General features: G+C 40.3%; 1 protein-coding gene across 1 annotated transcript in view; it reads left to right on the top strand.

Annotated features, from left to right (window-relative positions):
* Nucleotides 1-5,981: 5,981 nt before the first annotated feature.
* Nucleotides 5,982-13,312, top strand: part of wnt3a (wingless-type MMTV integration site family, member 3A) — a 31,812-nt gene continuing 24,481 nt past the window's right edge. The window contains exon 1 of the mRNA XM_048529441.2: nucleotides 5,982-6,077. The gene's annotated coding sequence lies outside the window, so the exon portion shown is untranslated. The remainder of the gene's footprint in view (nucleotides 6,078-13,312) is intronic.

The following is a 13,312-nucleotide window of genomic DNA, read 5'->3' as shown; positions in this document are numbered from 1 at the left end:
GTCAATGTCCCGCTGCAGCCTACAACAGCCCTCTACACTGTCAACGACACCTCCGACCTTTGTGTCGTCTGCAAACTTGCTGACCCATCCTTCAATTCCCTCGTCCAAGTCATTAATAAAAATTACAAACAGTAGAGGCCCAAGGACAGAGCCCTGTGGAACTCCACTCACCACTGACTTCCAGGCAGAATATTTTCCTTCTACTACCATTCGCTGTCTTCTGTTGGCCAGCCAATTCTGTATCCAAGCAGCTAAGTTCCCCTGTATCCCATTCCTCCTGACCTTCTGAATGAGCCTACCATGGGGAACCTTATCAAATGCCTTACTGAAGTCCATATACACCACATCCACAGCTCGACCCTCATCAACCTTTCTAGTCACATCCTCAAAAAACTCGATAAGGTTTGTAAGGCATGACCTACCCCTCACAAAGCCGTGTTGACTGTATTTGATCAAGCCATGCTCTTCCAGATGGTCATAAATCTTATCCCTCAGAATCCTTTCTAACACCTTGCAGACGACAGACGTGAGACTTACTGGTCTATAATTGCCGGGGATTTCCCTATTTCCTTTCTTGAAGAGAGGAATTACATTTGCCTCTCTCCAGTCCTCAGGTATGACTCCAGTGGAGAGCGAGGATGCAAAGATCTTCGCAAGTGGCGAAGCAATTGCATTTCTCGCTTCCCAAAGCAGCCGAGGACAAATCTGATCCGGGCCTGGCGACTCGTCAATCTTAATGTTTGACAAAATTTTCAGCACATCAGCTTCCTCTATCTCTATCCATTCCAGCATGCACACCTGCTCTTCAAAGGGTTCATTCACTACAAAGTTGGTTTCTTTCGTAAAGACAGAAGCAAAAAACTCATTTAGGGCTTCCCCTACCTCCTCAGGCTCCACACACAAGTTCTCTATGCTATCCCTGATCGGCCCTACTCTTTCTTTGACCATTCTCTTATTCCTCACGTAAGTGTAAAATGCCTTTGTGTTTTCCCGGATTCCTTCTGCCAAGCCTTTCTCGTGCCCCCTCCTGGCTCTCCTCAGACCATTTTTGAGCTCCTTCCTTGCCTGCATGTAATCCTCTCTAGCTGAACTTGACCCTAGCTCCTCCACCTTATGTAAGCTACCTTCTTCCTTTTCACTAGAAGCTCCACCGCTCTCGTCATCCAAGGTTCCTTAATCTTACCCCTTCTTGCCTGTCTCAGAGGGACATATTTACTCATCACTCCCAACAACTGTTCCTTAAACCGTCTCCACATGTCTATAGTTCCCTTACCATGGAACAACTGCTCCCAGTCCATGCTTCCTAACTCATGTCTAATCGCATCATAGTTTCCTCTTCCCCAATTAAATATCCTCCCATTCTGCCTAATCCTCTCCTTCTCCATAGCTATGTAGAATGTGAGGCAGTTATGGTCACTATCACCAAAATGCTCTCCCACCACAAGATCTGATACCTGCCCCGGCTCGTTTCCGAGCACCAAGTCTAGAATGGCCTCTCCCCTCGTCGGCCTGTCAACGTACTGCGTTAGGAAACCCTCCTGAACACACCTTACAAAAACAGCTCCATTCAAATCTTCTGCTCGAAGGAGGTTCCAATCAATATTAGGAAAGTTAAAGTCACCCATTACAACAACCCTACTGCGTGCACACTTCTCCAAAATCTATCGACCTATGCTTTCTTCAATCTCCCTGCTGCTATTGGGGGGCCTGTAGTAAACCCCTAACGAGGTGACTACTCCCTTGCTGTTCCTAATTTCCACCCATACTGACTCAGTAGGTAGATCTTCCTCGACAATGGAAGCTTCTGTAGCTGTGATACCGTCTCTGATTAGTAGTGCTACACCCCCTCCTCTTTTTCCCCCCTCCCTATTCTTTTTAAATGTTCTAAACCCTGGAACATCCAGCAACCATTCCTGCCCATGAGAAACCCATGTCTCTGTTATGGCCACAACATCATAGCACCAGGTACTGATCCATGCTCTAAGTTCATCACTTTTATTCCTGATACTCCTTGCATTAAAGCAAACACACTTTAACCGATCCCTTGGTTCCTTCCCAGGAAAATCCTTCCCACTAGCTGGTCTACCTCTTGCTACTGCCTCACCTGCATCAACGCTCATCAGCATGTATACTGCATCAGCTGTATACCTGTCTGGTATACAGCTCAGGTTCCCAGCCCCCTGCCATACTAGTTTAAACCCTCTCGAACTACTTGAGCAAACCTTCCACCCAGGACATTGGTCCCCTTCCAGTTCAGATGCAACCCGTCCTTCTTGTACAGGTCCCACCTTCCCCAGAAGGCATCCCAATTATCAACATATCTGAAGCCCTCCCTCCTACACCAGCTGCGTAGCCACGTGTTCAGCTGTGCCCGCTCCCTGTTCCTCACCTCGCTATCTCGTGGCACCGGTAGTAAACCAGAGAACACTACTCTGTTCGTCCTGCTCTGCAGCTTCCATCCTAACTCCCTGAAATCACTTTTTATATCCTCAAACCTATTTCTGGCTATATCATTTGTGCCAATATGTAACACGATGGTTTTGATGGTACAGACTTGCTGGGCTGAAGAGCTTCTTCTCTATGTAAGATTCTATGATTGAGGTGAATTGTGTAAATGCATTTGGGGAATCTAGATAAATGCATGTGTGAGAAAAGAAGGATATGTTGATGGGGTTCAATGAAGAAAGAGTAAGGAGAACAATGGGCATGTTGGCTTGAATGACCTGCTTCTTGGGTGTAACTGTGATGTATTGTAGTGTATGTTTCAGTACTGGTATATTTCTAGTATGTCTTAGAATTGAGATGCCATTGAGATATTACTGGTACATTGGAGTGTTCCACTTATACATTAGAATTGGTTCACAATATTGTTATATTCTGGTGAAGTGCCATTTGTAAGTTAGTACCCTGTAGTTATATTTTTGTTGATCTGTTGAAGGCATTTTAATGGTAATATGATTGGCGGATGTATTTTACTATTGCTATTACATTATTATAGGTCAGGATTGATATATCCTAATATGTATTTGCAGTATTTTTTCCACACAGACTTTTATAATTGATACTTTGTTGGATATCTCAATGGTGATGTGTTGTGGATGTAACATTGGTACATTGCTGGTGTTCTTTCACATTGCTTGTTACAGGAGTTACAAGTGAGAGAGGATATTTTACCTTGTCCCCTCTGATTTGTGTGAGGATATTCTGCATTATATTTTTGTGGTGCTTTAACTTCCCAATCTTTTCCATCTCATTTAGCCACAGAATTGAACTCAGTGTAAATTAAAACAAGTTTTACTCACCATCAATGTGGTTTTCTTGAGTGGATATAATTTTTAATGTTGACAAATTATTACATTTCAAGAAAATAAAATATGGAGAAATTTTGGCAACAAAAATAGTCAGATAGTTCTTCCAAATAGACAGGAATAATAAGCAAATGGCTTTCCACTGTACTTATGGTTATTAGAATTTTTTTCGGCAAATGCGTTCCCCAAACTATCTTTCCATGATTCTCAAGTTATCAATCTATAAAATGTGAAGTTCTAAAAAAAAATGAAATCTGACATCTTTGAGAGAGAGAATTTCATTTTGGACTTATCCATAATCATCAAATAACCAAATTATTTGATCATATAAAGAAGACAGATACCCCAACCTCTGGGTTGTTTTAGCCAGATATGCACAGTTTCCACTCTATCTTTGCAAATATCTGAGTCCTGACTCTATTGTACCACCCTATTGATGAGAATTTCTGAGATAAATATCTAGGTTCAAGTCCTACTCCAGAAGGCGAACATTTTATGCTACACTCTGTGGGGTGTTATGCTGTTATTTTTCAGGTGAGACTTTTAACCCCATCTGGCCTTTCAAGGTGACCAAAATTTCCCACAGGTTTTACGTGAAGAGGAGCAATGATGCCCTGGCCAATATTTATCCCTCAAGCAATACCATCCTGCAGATTGTTCATTCATAACCACGTTCCCGAATGTGGAACCTTGCTGTATGCAAACTGCTGTAATTCTGTACAATTCAATAGTGACTGCATTTTTTTAAAAAAGCCTTCATTTCCATTACATGTAAAGTGCTCTTTATATCAGGAAAAAATGCAATATCAGTACAAGTTATTTATTTGTTTGTTTATTTATTTCCATAAAAGCCCAGATTTCCCCTACCTATATGAAGGGTGGTTCAGTCCTTCCATGATTTCCCTCTTTTAAAATAATGCATTCTACGCTATTATTGTTGTTCACATTCTCACCCAGAGCCAATAAAAAATCAATTGTCCTAAACCTTGCAGAAAACACTTCAAAATACAAATGGAAAACTTCAGTTGCAGACTTTTCTTTCTCATATATTTTATATTATAGATATTGGGATGTTTAAATTTTAGTGTGTTGCTTCTACAAAGTTGATTTGTTGCTGTTATACTGTTAAGATAGTGCTTTGATAATATGTGTTATTAACTGATAGATCTCTTGAAGTATTGCTTGCAGCTAATCCTGAAGCTGGATTGTTTTTGCTTGTGTTTAGCACAATTACATAACAGGTTGATCACAGATTAGCTGTACTATAAATAAACTTTATTCACACACTTGACATATTGAAACATGTTACAACAGCTAAGAGATACAAGTCTCATTGATATAATATTTACACATGATTTACAGATCTCTTTCCAAAACTTTGTTCTTCTTTTTCCAAAATCTTGGCCTCAATTATATTTACTGTATTTATATTCCTGCTTTACCTATTAGTTAATAGGACTTATCAAAGCTACAACTATTTTTATTTATTTTGTTTACCCATTCTCCCTCTCTGGGATATTTTTTCTCTTAAGGATTATATTTCACCTTCTTTTGATTCCCATTTAATAATCATTAGTTCTTGCTAAAACTGTTCTTGGCCTACAATTAAAAAGAAAACATATAGTGGTCCTTATGTAGTGCAATGGTATTGTCCCCACTTCTGGACTGAGAGACCGGAGTTCAAGTCCCAACTGCTCCAGAGGTGTGTAATAATATCTCTGAACAGGTTGATTAGAAATTAGGGTAAAAAGTCTGTACAAAAACCATACTCTTGAATTTGGCAATGAAAATTTGGACAATTAACTCAAATCAACCAAAGAATCATAAGCCAGCATCACAGTAACACATAAACATGCTTTTCAGATTCTACACTGCATTGGTGAGACCGTACCTGGAGTAGTGTGTACAACTTAGGCACCTTAATTAAGTTGGCATATACTTACATTAGTAGCAGTTCAGAGAAGAGTTACTACATTGATCCAAGGGAATGATTGAGGAGTATTCAATGAAAATAGAAGAACAAGAGGTGAATTAAAAAGAATGTGTAGTGGATTCTAAAGGAGCTTGATAGGGTAGATGCTGAATAGATGTTTCCTCTAGAAATAGGGTGCACAGCTTCAAAATAAAGCATATGACGCTTAATGCAATGATTCGGCAGAATTTCTTTTCTCAGAGAGAATTGTATTCTTTGGAATTCTCTTCCCTAGACAGCTGTTGAATATATTCAAGTCTGAGTAATGTGGACTTTTGACCTCCAGGGGACTTGAGGGTTATTGGGGAAGGGTAGGAAAATGGAGTAAAGGCCACAATCCGATCAGTCATCATCTTATTAACTGTTACAGCAAGCTCAAGTGCCTGAATACGTGTTAATGACCCTATTTCTGATGTCCTATTCTTATTAAACCAACAGTCTTTCTCAACAACATCAAGAATTGCTATTTAAACTCTACAAAATAGTTAAAACCATGGCCCACACTTTCATATTTTGCCACTATTTGTGAGTTTTCTCTTGTGACACCATTTTCTGGTGTACTCTGGGTATTGTCATTCCACATAAGCAGGGTAAAAAACAACTCCCATGATGCATCTCTCTCTCACATACAGAAGTTATCCACAGAAGCTTGAATTCCCCAGCACCCAAGGCCCGGGTGAAATTTCCAACTCTGGGACTGAAGCAGAACTCAAGCCCTAGGCCACAGAAAAAGGGGCAGGCCTCTGTGGAGGGACCATCTAACAGGGATTTCTAACATTAAGTGATTAATTTTATTGGTAAGTTTAATTATTTTAGTGTGAATTATTTAACCTTATCTTGATCTAAATATTATGTTACAGATGTCAATATATAGAACAAAATACTCAGCTGGGTTAGCAATCCTAAGCATCAATAGAACCGTTCTGCCCAGAACAAATCGAATAATGTGGTTTCTAATGATTTTTTTTAATATGTAGGCTTGATATGAGACTTTTATTTCAAAGAATTGTTCTTTTAAAGTTTCCCGTTTTATCAAAAAAGTATATCCTTCAATTTTTAATCTTTAATATTATTTCAGTGCACAAATCCTGATCATGCCTAACTCAAAATTGTGTTCCAAGCGTATTCCAAAGTTGGCAAACTGCAGATATATTTTAATATTAGCCATGAAGCTGGTAGGTTTTAATCAAAGCTTTGGTGTTCCTAGGATGTTTCAATGCAGACTTGTATCTATTTAAAACTGGGATTAAATTGGAGCAAAATATTTAATACTGATGTATTGTAGAAATGCATTACTGCTGGTAATTGCAGGAATTGGCTAGGTTCCAGTGCATCTCCATAGTTCAGTGTTTATGTACGGACTGGTATATTTGACTATTGGTGTACTTTTATATTGCTTTGTTTTCTGCACACTTCATATTTGGTCCATTATTGGCATATTGTAATGTTGACAAGTTTAAAAATATATATATCAGCACTCTGTGGTTGGTAGGGAAGATTTTAGCACAGAAGAAGGCTAATCTTAGCCACTCTTCACTTGGTGGTTTAAGCCAACATGCTTGCAAATATTTAACCTTGTCTTTCGCACTTGCCACATCATAAGTGTATGACTTCGACCCAACAACTTTAGTGAAAAGTGTCATGCTAATTATCTTACTTTACCAAATTCTGGAATTCCCCTTATAATTTTGGACGATTGTGGTTAATGTTATGACCAAGTACGGATAGGAATTCCTCTTTTTGCTACTGAGGTCAGTTAAAATAATGTTTGAATTTTTAAAACTTGTGTTTTTTCAATTCAGTTGACTATGTGAAGAAATAACAAATTAGATATTTTGAGTTAACAAAACTAAAGGCAGAATTTTCCCAGTTGCTGAACAACATAGTCGATAGTGACAAACTTGGGGAAATCAAGTGAGATGTCAAGCAAGTCAATTTTAGATATCAACTCTAAAATGTTACATGTTCTAACTAAATTTACGTTGTGAGATGAGATTCTCACTAGTGAACGCATCATTGACTGTAAGAAGCATTTTGGTTTGGATATGGGGATGGTGGTGCACAGGGAGGGTGGTGATAGTGGATTACTTAATCTGGTAAATTTATTCAATATCCTGGAGTTAAAGTTGTAAAGTGGTCAGACACAGATTTAGATAAATAGGTTATGTGGGGACTGATAGGTTTTGAACTATGGGATTGAGGGGAAGGGCTACCAAGAAAGGAATATTACATTTGGGGTTCACCAATAGTAAGAAGCTGAGACTAAAATTTTCTGCAACTGGTGTTGTAAATCATCATGATGTAAATAACAAGTTCAAATAAAGATGAAAATAGCTGCGACCACACATTCTGTGAGACAGGGGGCTTCAATTTCTTATGATGTGAGGTCCTTCAAAAGGTAGTAGCGTTACACAGTCATGCATACACTAAAGCTGAAACTTACTTATGGACACCACATACTGTAAGTGAACATCAGGGATTAACTCACTCTATTGCAGTCCATATCCTGGCCCCAAGCACTCCCCACTACAAACCAATCCCACCAATAGCTGTGATGCAACAGCAAAGCTTGGTTGCTTGGAAAGATTGACCGTAGTCGCTGAAACAGCAAATACGCAGATTTTTCCAGAGTCTGCACGTAGTGAAGGAGCTGCTCAATTCCCACCTTCTATCAAGCATCTTGTACTGCTAACAATGGCTGAGCTCTGTACTTTCAATGCTGTAATTATGGCTAAGCATTCAAAAGCAGAGGATGAAGAAAAGTGAACATGTATTTATGTTACAACATGTTACAATATAAAGAGAGACAACCAAATTGAATCAGACTCCCTATGCCTGTATTCACAACACAGTAAAATTAAATAATTCACTAACCCTAAAATTGACCCCAGTTGTTCCTAACCACACATTTTGAATAACAGGCTTTGTGAAAAGCCAATATCAGATATCAGGTTTATAACAGGTGTCACTGACCAGTTCACTTAAGCAGAATCTACAACCTATGATATCACAGGCACATGGGATTGTATCTTAGATAACAAAGTGTAGAGCTGGATGAACACAGCAGGCGAGGCAGCATCAGTGGAGCAGGAAAGCTGACATTTCGGGACTGGACCCTTCTGTAGATTCTCCAGCATCGGTAGTTCCTACTACCTTGGGATTGTATCTTAGTTGGTTTCTGAAGGCAGTGATGCATGCAAGTAGCTTCCAGTAGACTCTGAAGAATATTCGTTAAATTCACATAACTAAGATCCCATTCTCTGAATTTTCAATATAAATAATGGGAGGACAACCAGGAAGCAATCAAACCTTTGTCTTGGAGCTTTGTCAGGCACAATTCTTGCGACTTAAAAGCTGTTCAAAAACCAGTTCAAATTGTGGTTTCTCTTTGTTAGATTTGTCTCTGTGTGAGACCCCAGTTAGCAGTCATCTGCCACCTGTTTGAGAACAATGCATCTCCAAAACTAAAACATCTAATGCATTCTTTGAACAAGAATCAGCCTACAATTAAATTACAAGCCTGGCTTCGTAAGCAAATATTGGCTTCTTATTCATTTTCTTTAACAAGCTGTTACTCAGTTCAAAATATAACCTTTAGCTCTCAGTGCACAGTTCACGACTCCAAACCAAAATTATAAAAAAAATCAAATAATGAAGATCTCAACACTTAAAAACACAATGTATTTACAGTGACTTGTCACTCATGTCACCTCTGTGACCTCGGGAGGCCTTCATATTTCTTTCTCTCCCAATATGTCTCCGTGCTGTCCCAGGTTCCACAGTTAGGGTGGAGCGAGTTTGTACTACAATGGGGCCCTCGAAAGTCTGATCAGATGATGCTGGATGTGCTTTTGTCCAGAGGGACTAGACACACTGAGTGTGCCCTGAACAATGGCAGGACACATATTCTTGGCTTGGACTGCCAATGGTTTGAGGGTGGAGGTAGAGGAGCCAACCACATCTGTCATACTCTGAGTAGAACCTGTACGTGGTACCTCCTCTGGCTTGATTCCCAGTAGTGCTGCTCTGTCTCATTGTGAGGAAAGATATTTGGAGTGAGCTGAAGGACCCTCATTCTCTTGTACACGGAGTAATAGAATGCAGGACCATGGACATCTCAAGCAGACTCTGTGACAGCTAGACCTGGTGCTCCTGGAGGCAGTCAGACACTCATATACCAAAGGCAACAGGTTTCAAACAAAATTGTGCAGTCCTGTTTCAGATTGTTGACTGCTCCCAACAGACCTGCCTGCTGCTCCTGTGTCTGCTCATGCAGGTCTATAAAGTCCTGCATTGCTGACACCATGAGGGTCCTTTTGTGCCTTGAGCTGAGCTAGTGCCTGGTCTACAACAGATGTCCAAGTGCCAGCTGCCTGGGGCATTTCTCCCTTGACTTGCTGCGGAGAAATGGCAGTGATGTGCTCACTAAGAGACTTTCCTGATGCCAGTGTAGCTAACATTCCCGCGAAGCTGCCAGTATCTGAGCTGGTGGTGGGTGCAGGAGGCAGCCTCGTTGGTGTTTTCTCTGACAGAGTTCAGAGGTGGAAAAGGGCATGTCTTTCAGGGCAAGACTTGTGACAGTAGTCACACTGGACATCCCAGGCAAAAGAGAGAATGCATTGTGCCAAAGGGGTAGAAGTTGTGGCATGTTAATTATACATTCATAATGGGGGTAATGGAAGAGTTGTACTACACTGAATAATGATTTGTGCTTTGTTGCTGGGTCATGGATGTTTCACAATCTGCACAGGACCTACCCCAGGTATTGCTGAGATCATAGATCTCAGAGGGTGTGAGGATCTGAATACCAGGCACTCATCAGCCCTCCTGGCTCTCAGTCCTATTGTGGATGTTTTCTCCTTGAATGAAAGAAAAAGAGGGATTGAGTGGAATGAAATTGGGAGCACAGTTTTTAGTGCTGGTGCAGGCGAGGGAGAAGTGGTGATATGCCCCAAGTGCGTGAGTAGTTTGTGCAGTAATGAGTAGTAATGACACTTAGCTAATTTCTGGTAAAATCCAACCTGATGAGTTGTAAAGCCCTCTCAGCTATTATGTAAAACTAATTAAGAAGTTAAAACCCGTCCTGAATTCATTGATGTGTATATACTAGCATGCAAAAGGAAACAGTTCAAATTGTAGCTTAGTGGTGGTGAAGGTGATACAAGTTAAAATTCATAAGAGAAGAAGAAACCTACACTCCTTCAGTAATTCTGAACCTCTCATTGGGTTGGGCCTGATGCCAGCTGTCAGTTTTCCTGGGGATTATCTTCTAAACTATTCATTTTGCAGAGTGGATGTTGTGGCACTGCAAGTTCCTTTCGGGTGATTGTTATCGTCTTTGTGTAAGTCAGAAATGTAACAAAGATGGTATGTAAACTTGGGAATTAGCAAGCGCAAGTCATGCTGTATTTTGCAAGGCGATCTGATGTTATTGTTGCGTTCTGTAGATTCTTCTCAGTGATGCAAGCAGATAAAGCTTTTAATGTTAGTTTTCCCGAGGTGAGATTTTAATTGTGGGACAATCAGCTGGTGGCAGGCAATGGAGGCAATCTACTTTAACGAAGAGGCTTTGGTTGCCCTAAGTGAAAGCTACCGAGATGCTATTGAAATAGTCCTCCTTGCATAATGAGTTTCAGTAGACCTTCTTCATTCTTGGCATTTAAGACGCTTCATAACTTGCTTCCCTTATATTTTTATCATAAGTGTTCAATAAATGACAGTTGTGAAGTTCTGCAGGTAAGCTGCCCAGGCTTGTCTCCTGGTAATTCAATTTCAGAGGGTTTGAGAAACATGACAACCAATAGAGTAATTGATTTCAGCCATTTAAGTGTCTTTGCAGCTCAAGTTACTTAACATCAACAGGTGAAACTAAAGATTAACACTCCATATGACATTTACGATTAATCAAATTAGTTTATTCTTTGTGATAAGAAACAGCTGATTACATTGGGTATGGTAAAAGACAAAATTTAGGCTACAGTGTTGAAGAACATCATGTCAGAGCTAAGCATGCATTTAGCCAAACTCTTCTAATGAACTGTCAAACAAGGATATACATCTCCAAATTTGTTCATGGGATATGACCATTGCTAGCTAGAAGCCAGGCAATAACAGCAGAAGGAGTGACCTTCCCACTAAATGTAACACAGCCTCCAGTAGCTGCATTGTTCTGTATGCATCTACAGACTCACCCTGAGAGTAGAAGAGTCATCCTCATCTGCAAGGGACCACCAATGGTGATGATATATTGCCCATCTCTAAATACTCAGGACAACTATGAATCAACCAGATTGTCTGGCTTACATTTGACTTCAGACCCAGAGCAATGTGAGAATGTCAGAAATAGCAAATGTGCTAAAGGCCATCTTCCAAAATTCTATGTACTGGATTGGTTCCTATGGATCGGAGGATAGCTGATGTAACCCCACTATTTAAGAAGGGAGGGAGACAGAAAACAACAAATGATGGACTGGTTAACTTGGCATCAGCAGTGGAAAAATGCTAGCGTTTATTTGGAAGATAGTGGCAGAATCGATGAGTCAGTTTGGATTTACAAAGGCAAAATTGTGCTTTGTAAATCTGTTGGAATTCTCTGAGAATGTAGCTATTAACTTGGTTAAGGGGGAGCCATGAGATGTACGTTACTTGGATTTTCAGAAGGCTGTTGATAAGCTTCCACATAAGAGTAGGATGCAAAATTAAATCAAATGGGATTGGAGTGTATTGGAAAGAATTCAAAACTTGTTGGCAGACAAGGAAACAAAGAATAGGAATAAATGAAACATTTTCCAAGTGGCAGGAGTGACTAAGGTGGGGTAGTCCAGGAATCAGTGGTTGGACTTCAACTCTTCACAGTATTTATTAATGATTTAGATGAGGAAAGTATGTGTCATATCTCCCAGTTTGCACATGACATAAAAGCTGGGTGGGAGCGTGAGCTGTGAGGAGAATGTAGAGATGTTTCAATGTGATTTGAACAAGTCAGTACATGGACAGACAGACAGTTATTATCCGACTGATGATAAATTGGAGAAGGAGGTGGTGCAGTGAGATCTAGGTGTTGCCAAAGGTAAGCAGGTGCAGCAGCCATTGAAGTAGGCAAATGGCATTTTGGCCTTCATAGCAAGAAGATTCAAGTACTGAAGCGGGGATGTCCTGCTGAAATTGTGCATGGTGAGACCACACTTAGTGCAGTTTTGGCCTCCCTATCGGAAGAAGGATATTCTTGTTATTAAGGGACTACAAAGAAGGTTTACCAGACTGATTTTTGGGATGACAGGACTAAGGGGAAGAGACTGGATCAGGTACTTATTAAAGTTCAGAAGAATGAGGGACAGTATAAAATTCTAACAGGATTAAACAAGGTAGATGCAGAAAGGGTGTTCCCAATGATGAGATAGTTCAGAACCAGGAGTCACAGCCTAAGACTAAGGGGTAGGCTTTAGGACAGGAATGACTGGAATTCTCTTCATGCAGAGAGTAATAACCCACTGGGATTCTCTGCCACAAGAAACTAAGGCCAAAACATTGAAAACTTTCAAGAAAGGTGTAGATAGAGTTCTTCGGATGAAAGGCATCAAAAGATACGGGAAGAAAGGGGAACAGGGTACGGAGTTGGATGATTAGCCATTGCGGAACGGGGCCTACTCTTACTCCTATATTTGATGCTTCTATGTTCTGAGAACTTTAGCCTGAGGTTCTGGATCACTATCCCAGTGAAATTCCCACTAAACCACCAACTATTCACAGAATTGAATAATTTGGGCAATTACCGGTGTAATTTTTATCCCTGTGCTTCCTCCATGGCATGATGGAATGTGGCCATGTACTCTGGAACTATCAGAGATGCTTTATGTAGAATCACTGACACCATTCCTTCTTCTTTGTATCTGTCTGGGTTACTGATACCAAATGGGGAAGAATGCCCACACAAAGACTGTAGATAGGTTCAAACTTGATAAACAGGAAAGGTTCATTACATATACCCTAACAGCTAGTTACATTATATCTGCAATGCATTCCGTCATCAGAC

This window comes from Stegostoma tigrinum, chromosome 5 (assembly GCF_030684315.1).
Source record: "Stegostoma tigrinum isolate sSteTig4 chromosome 5, sSteTig4.hap1, whole genome shotgun sequence".
NCBI classification, from domain to species: Eukaryota; Metazoa; Chordata; class Chondrichthyes; order Orectolobiformes; family Stegostomatidae; genus Stegostoma; species Stegostoma tigrinum.
This window is presented reverse-complemented; position numbering and strand designations above follow the sequence as displayed.